Genomic DNA, 6,524 nt, shown 5'->3' on the forward strand with positions numbered 1-6,524 from the left:
CCTGGATCCTGCCAGAGTGGCCTCGGGGAAGGGTCACCCGTATTGAGTGTCCTTCTTCACATTGAGCTGATGGGTAGGGGCAGGAAACTGAGTAGGGCTTGAGGGAAGAGGTCCTATGCCTTTGGAAGTCACTGCAAAAACATGACTCAGTCTTCATTCACTGAGAAAGGAAAAGAAACAGGGTGCTCGCCTACTGCACCCCTCCCATTCCACAGGTAGAAACATTAGGGTCCAGAAAGTAACTTGTCCAAAGCCACATGTCAGAGGCAGAACTGGAGCCAAAAGCCCACTCCTGACTTCTAACTGAGTTTCTCTGCACTCTACCAGCTGCTTCTCAAGCTCTTTCTGCTCATGAGGGTTAAGAGAATAGTTCAGGCTTTACTTATAAAACCACATAACATCAGAGCTTGCAAGAACCTTTGAAATTTTACAGTAAAACATTTCACAGAAGCATTATACAGAAAAGCACACACCCACTTTACAGATGAGCAAACTGAGGCCCAAAGATGTAAGGAGACCTGCACAGAGTCACACAGCCAGGTGGGGCAGAGCAAGACTCTCATGCTCTGCTTAAGTGCTCTGCCACCTCATTCCAGGTTTGAGGACTCTGACTATGGAAAGTGGAAGTGGAGTTGGCTTCCAGCAAGGAGGTGGCCCAGGTGAGCCTCAGACAGACTCTGTATGCAAGCCAGGAGCAGAAGACCACTGTGGGGGAAAAGAAGGGCCGGGAAGATTTTTTTTATGTATTTGCAGAAAATATGATGCAATGTCTCAACTAAGTTAACTTAAGAGCTGCTTTAAAGCACAGGTCAGTAAGCCACTACACCTACCTTAATCACCCAGTAGGGCGCTGACACAGGGTCTGAAGGAAAAGTTTAGCAGTGAGAAAGAGCAGAGCTGGGGACGAGGGCGGGGCAGGGGCAGGGTGGGTGGTGGCCTCTGGACAACAGGAAGAGGGCTGTAAGTCAGTGGTAAATAACATACATCCAGGCCCAATTCTGCATCCAGAGGACAAGGCCAAGGGAATGGGGTGCCCAGTGCCCATCTGGTGCCAGGGACCAATTTAGGCAATTCTACAGTACAGCAGTTAATCTTCACAATATCCTACAAAAGGTCAATAAGGCTCAATGAAATTAAGGAACTTGGTCACAGACCCATAAAGGGTCTGGAACCCCAGAAATGTTCCAAAGCCCATGTTCTTTATGTGTTGAAAGGATTTAATAAAGAGCCCTTCCCATCCCTCACTCTCCCCCCTTAATGCCCACTGCACTGCCTCCCCAGCTCCCTTTAAAAAGCCCATGAAGGAACTGGAGGCCTGGAAGCCTGGCAAGACGATGGCTTGAAGCTGACAGTACCAGCTCCTGCTTCCTTTAGAACTGGTGTGGGCACAGTGCTGTAGGCTGCGCAGGGCATGAGGGGCTCTAGGAAGGGGGCTGGAACCGGCTGTGGGGGCTGGGCTGACTTCCATCACCTGGGCACAGATATGGGCGGTTGAGTCCTGCTGGGGTGCTATGACTGGCAGCTGTGGATGCTTAAGTTGTCCTTCCTCCCCTCCCTCCCCACACCTCTCCCTTCCAATCTGTCCCAACTAAGTGTTTCCTGACTGAGAAAATGCTTCAATAGCCCTGGATGGCTGAAGCGATTAAATTATGAAATTTACCACATTAGATGAAAACCAGCATCTTAATTAGCCAATTCATTTGTGTCTGGCCACTTTGTTTTCTTTCTCCAGCTCTGCCCACCCTGGCCAGGCCATGCTCACGCTGCCTGCTGGTACAGGGAGACTAAGGGCTCAGGCAATGAATGCACTTTGAGACAGTGGGGTGGGTTCTCCCAGAACCCTCTGAGAAGAGAGGCTGCAGCCAGAAGCCATCCAGCGTCCTGCAATCACCCTGGGCTGATAGCTGTGCAGGCCAGAACACTCTCCCACCCGTCTTCTCCCAGCCCCTGCCTGCACCTGTTTTGAGGTGGAAAGTGAATTGGCCTCTGGGAGAAGAGTGGATGGGAGGTGGGAGAAAAGGAATTTGGGTGCCCATCTTTAGTTGAGGTGTCTTCTCTACTAAAGACTTGACGTCCTGTGTTCCTCAGTTCCCCTGGCTCCCTTTATTACTCTGCACAGTATGATGTGTCAGGGCCCCAATCCACATGTAAGCATCCCCTCATCTAGGAGCTCCCTATAGGCAGGGTCCCCAGCACCTAACCCAGGGCCGGACATACACCAGGAAGCCAGTTAAGTCTGTTCAAACAATGAATGAATGAATCAATACATTGGCGACAAACCATCCGCTATATAATACTCTCGCTCATCCTACCCTGCCACCCCCAGCAGTGAAAGATGAGAAGAAACAAGCCTCCTTTCACTGGGTAATTTCTCGCTTCTTGCTCTCCTTTCCCCACATTGGGTGCTAGGGGGTTTAAGGCACTTTATTATAAAGGGGCCTGGGACTGCGGAAGCTGCCTCCACCACGGAGCCTACAACTTGCCCACAGGTCTGTCTGCACCACACACATAAATCCAGTTGCAGCCAGAAACCCAGGATGAAGGTCTCTTCCATTTCTCTCTAAGCTTCCTTGTAACAACCACCCTAGAGTCACTGCTTGACAAATGACTCTGAGTCTGGGAGAAGACTGACTCCATCCATGTCTGGATGCCTGGTCTTAGAAGGACCCAGTGTGAAAGACCTTATGTCCTACTCTTCCCCACGCCTCAATGCAAGCCTCACTGGCACCCCAGGAATGCTGACAGCACCTAGGCCCCACCTGTGAATGGGGAGACTGAGGTTGGATCCCAAAGGGCTTGGCCCCAAGTTACAGTCACCAGAGTCTGGTTGACAGCAAGAATGTGGAGTCCTTGCCTCCTTGTGCCACCTGCAACTTCCATTCCCACCCCCGCTGCACCACCAGTGTGAAACCAAAGGTCCAGACACCTGCCTTTCTCTGCCCTGACAGCAGGGAGAGTCAAAGCTCAGTCAGCCTTCTCAGGATCAAAGCCATTACCACTAAGGCTCAGCAGGACCCAAGAGCGAGGGCCTGGGTCTGCCTCCGGCCCACAGTCCCCTGGGTTAGATCGCTATAGAGATTTTTCTTTGTTCAAAGGCAGTAGGAATGCACTTTGGGGTCTTTGGAGCAGCAGCATAAAAAAATGTCTGGTGTCTCTGGGGGCAAAAATCCACTCCCCCACCCCCACCCCCAATGAAAAGCTTCGAAAGCAACTATGAAAGAGAAAAGCAAGTTGAAGGCGTAACAACGTGGGGTTGGTCCTGGAACAAGGGCGATATGGGGGAAGAGAAGAGTCAGGCTGGACACTTGTTCAGGACCTGCCGGGTTGGTTGCCACCCAAGAGGGCAGGTGGATATTGCTTTAGGAGTGTGACTATCCACAGTTCTCTAAACACAAACCAGCGGCTCCGGAGGTCGGGCGGGAAGTAAACGGTTTGGTCTGGGGCAAAGGGGCGGCAGACTTCGGGGCCGAGCCCGTGAGGACATTTCCCTTGTTAAATCTCTCGGCCCTGGCTCTATACCAGGCAGGCAGCCAACTGGCCCTGGGTGAGCGGGGACTTCCCTTGGCCGGGGCGCGGAGCTTGGTCGCTCACACCCTCAAAGACAAGCAGCCTTCTCTTTCCAGGATCAATAGTAATTTTTCAAAAAGAGAGTCTGCGGACTCAATGAATCAACCACTCCCAGGGGAATGAGTAGCAGCTCCCGCGCGCAACATCCATTTGCAAAACAATTCATTCCCTAGCCCAGAGCTCTTAGCAAATACCCTCGCCGGGTCCTCAGGCACAGACCAGGCGGGAGGAGCCGAGGTTGGGGAGGGGTGACCATAGGCCCCCACTATTGTCCCCGAGCCCAGTGTCCCCAAACCCAACAGGAGCCTGGGCAGGCTCCGAGGATTCCAGCCTCGCTGCGTTCCTCCCGGGACACGCGGCCCTCCGGAGACTCACTCTACCGGGGGCTCCAAGCGCAAGGTCCCGACCCGGGGGTGGGGGGATGGTGACAAGTCCCCAGTGCGGGTGGTTGGGGACGCCGGCGCTAGCCGGCCCCGAGGGCGCTCCCTGTCCGACCCAGGTACTTACCGCTCGGGGCGCTGCCGCCCGGGCCCACCGTCGAGCTCGGAGACTTTTGGCCGCCCGGCTGAGCCCTGCAGCCCAAAACACCGCCGCCACCCAGCTCGGTGGAGCCCCCACAGCCCGAATCCCGCTCCCGCTGCGGTGCCGCCGAGGCGCCGCCAACAAACTAGTTTCTCTGGCCTTCCCGCCCCGCCTCCCGGCCCGAGGCTCAGCAGCCAATCAGAGGTGGTGCCTCTGTGACGGATGGGCTTCCGAACCCGTAGTACGATGGCAGAAGGAGAAAGGGGAGGGAGCCCAGGCCGCGCCGGTACCGCGGGGGGCGGGGCGGGGGAGAGTACAGGACTGCCACCAGATCCTTAAAGGGACAGGCGCTTGCCTGCCCCGCGGCCCAAGTTTGGGAACGCTATGGGAGGCCATTCGGAAGCTTTCCGAAAGAGAGCTTTGTGGGTTGTATATGCCTCTTACTTCTGTTCCGGATCACAGGCTTTGTAGGCCTCTTTGGACTTTGTGGAGCCACAATTTAAGTTGCTGGAGCGTTAAGGAAACCCTTTCTTTTACTACCGCCTTGTTTCAAAGAGATTTCTGCAGCCACCAAATCCCACCTGTATTTGAAATCTGCATTTTTCTGGTCTCTTCTCTGTGTCATTTATCACTAAACTCCTTTTGTAAATCAGACTTCAGATATTCATTCATTCATTCATCCCCAAACGTTTACTGTGAGCCTGTGCTGGTCTGGGAGGCAGAAGAAAGAGCTATAATTCTCGGTCCTTGCACTCTGGGTTTACAGCTCATTCTGCTGCTTCCACTTGCTGTCTGTTCAACGTCTTCATCGTAAAGCGGCAGGTAAAAAGTCATAGGATTATTTGGGGGCTCTTTAAAAGAGATAAACTCCTAAAGAACGTGCCCAGTAAATGTCCTTTCTTTTTTCCCTCCCACTGAAAAATCGATAATTCAAGTAGGTCACCTAAGGACCTGGTAAAGTACGGAAAGAGATAAGTGCAGTAAAGGTTGGGCGGGGAGAATTCCGAGGAGGCAGAGGTCACACTGATGGGAGGTGCGAGGAAGACTTACCGAGGAGGAAGAAAGTGTACAAAGGATTTGGGGGAGCAGTCTGTGGAACCCAGAAGATGGAGCGCACCAGTACAAAGCGGCTCAGATGGGGCAAAAGAGATACCAGGATTAAAGGATTGTAAGATGATAAATACACCACCAGGAAAGGCGCTTTTTGGTAAACCGCTTGGGGTAGACACAGGCAAGCAGCCCAAAATCAGGGTTTCCCAGCTCTGCCTCTCAGGAGCTTTGCAGGACTGGAGGTAGACTGCTCAGACTTTCTGAGGGTCTGGTTCTTATTGCTGAAAGGAGGATTCTAAAACCTTTCTTGAAGGGTTATGGCAAATATTAAGTAAGATAACATATGTAATAGGCCTAGCACCTAGCAAGTGTTCAAAATAGATTTGTGCCCCCTTTTGACCCAGATCTGCAGACGTCTAAAACACCAGGGTTCTGATGTTTAAGAAGAGTGTTGGCCAGAGGGAAGAAGCTGGCCAAGTGCACTGTTGAGGTGCCTTCAAAAGAGAAAAGGTGGCATCAAGGTAATGGCTTCATTGAAGCAATGACACAGATCACACTTGTCGTTTTAGCATCCTGCCAATTTTATATAATTGCTGGTTGAATGAAGCCCCACATGCAAAATTTATACTTAGCAAGTTCGTAACTGTTGCTCATTATTCCACACAGGTTTTCTGTAAAATGATAAGTGCCAACAATCTAAAATATGATCCACATTAACATTTCCCCCCTCTTCAACTCCAAGGCTTAAATTAGATACTCGAATGTCAAAATCAAATACAGTATAGGCAATGGCACAAAATCAGGCCCAGAATATGTATTGAGATATTGAATTTAGATTTGATTGGAAAGAAGATGGAAAGAGGCCTGTCTCAGTCCGCACTGCAGACCCCAGAGTATTACCATCATTATTGGCATTGTAATGACCTGCTTACCTGCTAGCACATCCCCCTGGGTAGGGAGTTCTGGGAGGGCAGGGACCATGACAGTCATCAGGGAATTCTTGGTGCTACACAAAAGGTGTTTACACAGTTTTGAAATACTATGAATAAATCTCTTATCATGTAGAATTAGCTTTTGCTGCATGTGACATAAAACTCAAAATTCACTGTGACTTACACAAGATAGAAGTTTGCTTCTAACTCTTGCACAAGAAATCTAAAGTTAAGCAATCCCTGGTTGGCAAATCCATGATTGTTAGAAACATGGGCTACTGTATTTATTTATTTTTATTAAGTCATATACACATAGATCATGAATACATTTATGCATATGTGGGGCACAATGTGTTGTCTTTTTGTACAATCTGACATGGTTACGTCAAACCAATCAATGTAACTTTCACCTCATTTACTTGATTCTAGTGTTAAGACATTTATGTTCTACAC

At 50.7% G+C, this 6,524-nt stretch overlaps 1 protein-coding gene across 1 annotated transcript in view; it reads right to left on the reverse strand.

The window, feature by feature from the left end:
- Positions 1–4,197, reverse strand: part of KLHL25 (kelch like family member 25) — a 31,654-nt gene extending 27,457 nt beyond the window's left edge. Inside the window, exon 1 of the mRNA XM_003788651.3 lies at positions 4,075–4,197. The gene's annotated coding sequence lies outside the window, so the exon portion shown is untranslated. The remainder of the gene's footprint in view (positions 1–4,074) is intronic.
- Between the last annotated feature and the right edge of the window lie 2,327 nt (positions 4,198–6,524).

The sequence above is a fragment of the Otolemur garnettii genome, unplaced genomic scaffold, assembly GCF_000181295.1.
Source record: "Otolemur garnettii isolate 467f Iridium unplaced genomic scaffold, OtoGar3 scaffold00029, whole genome shotgun sequence".
Taxonomy (NCBI): Eukaryota; Metazoa; Chordata; class Mammalia; order Primates; family Galagidae; genus Otolemur; species Otolemur garnettii.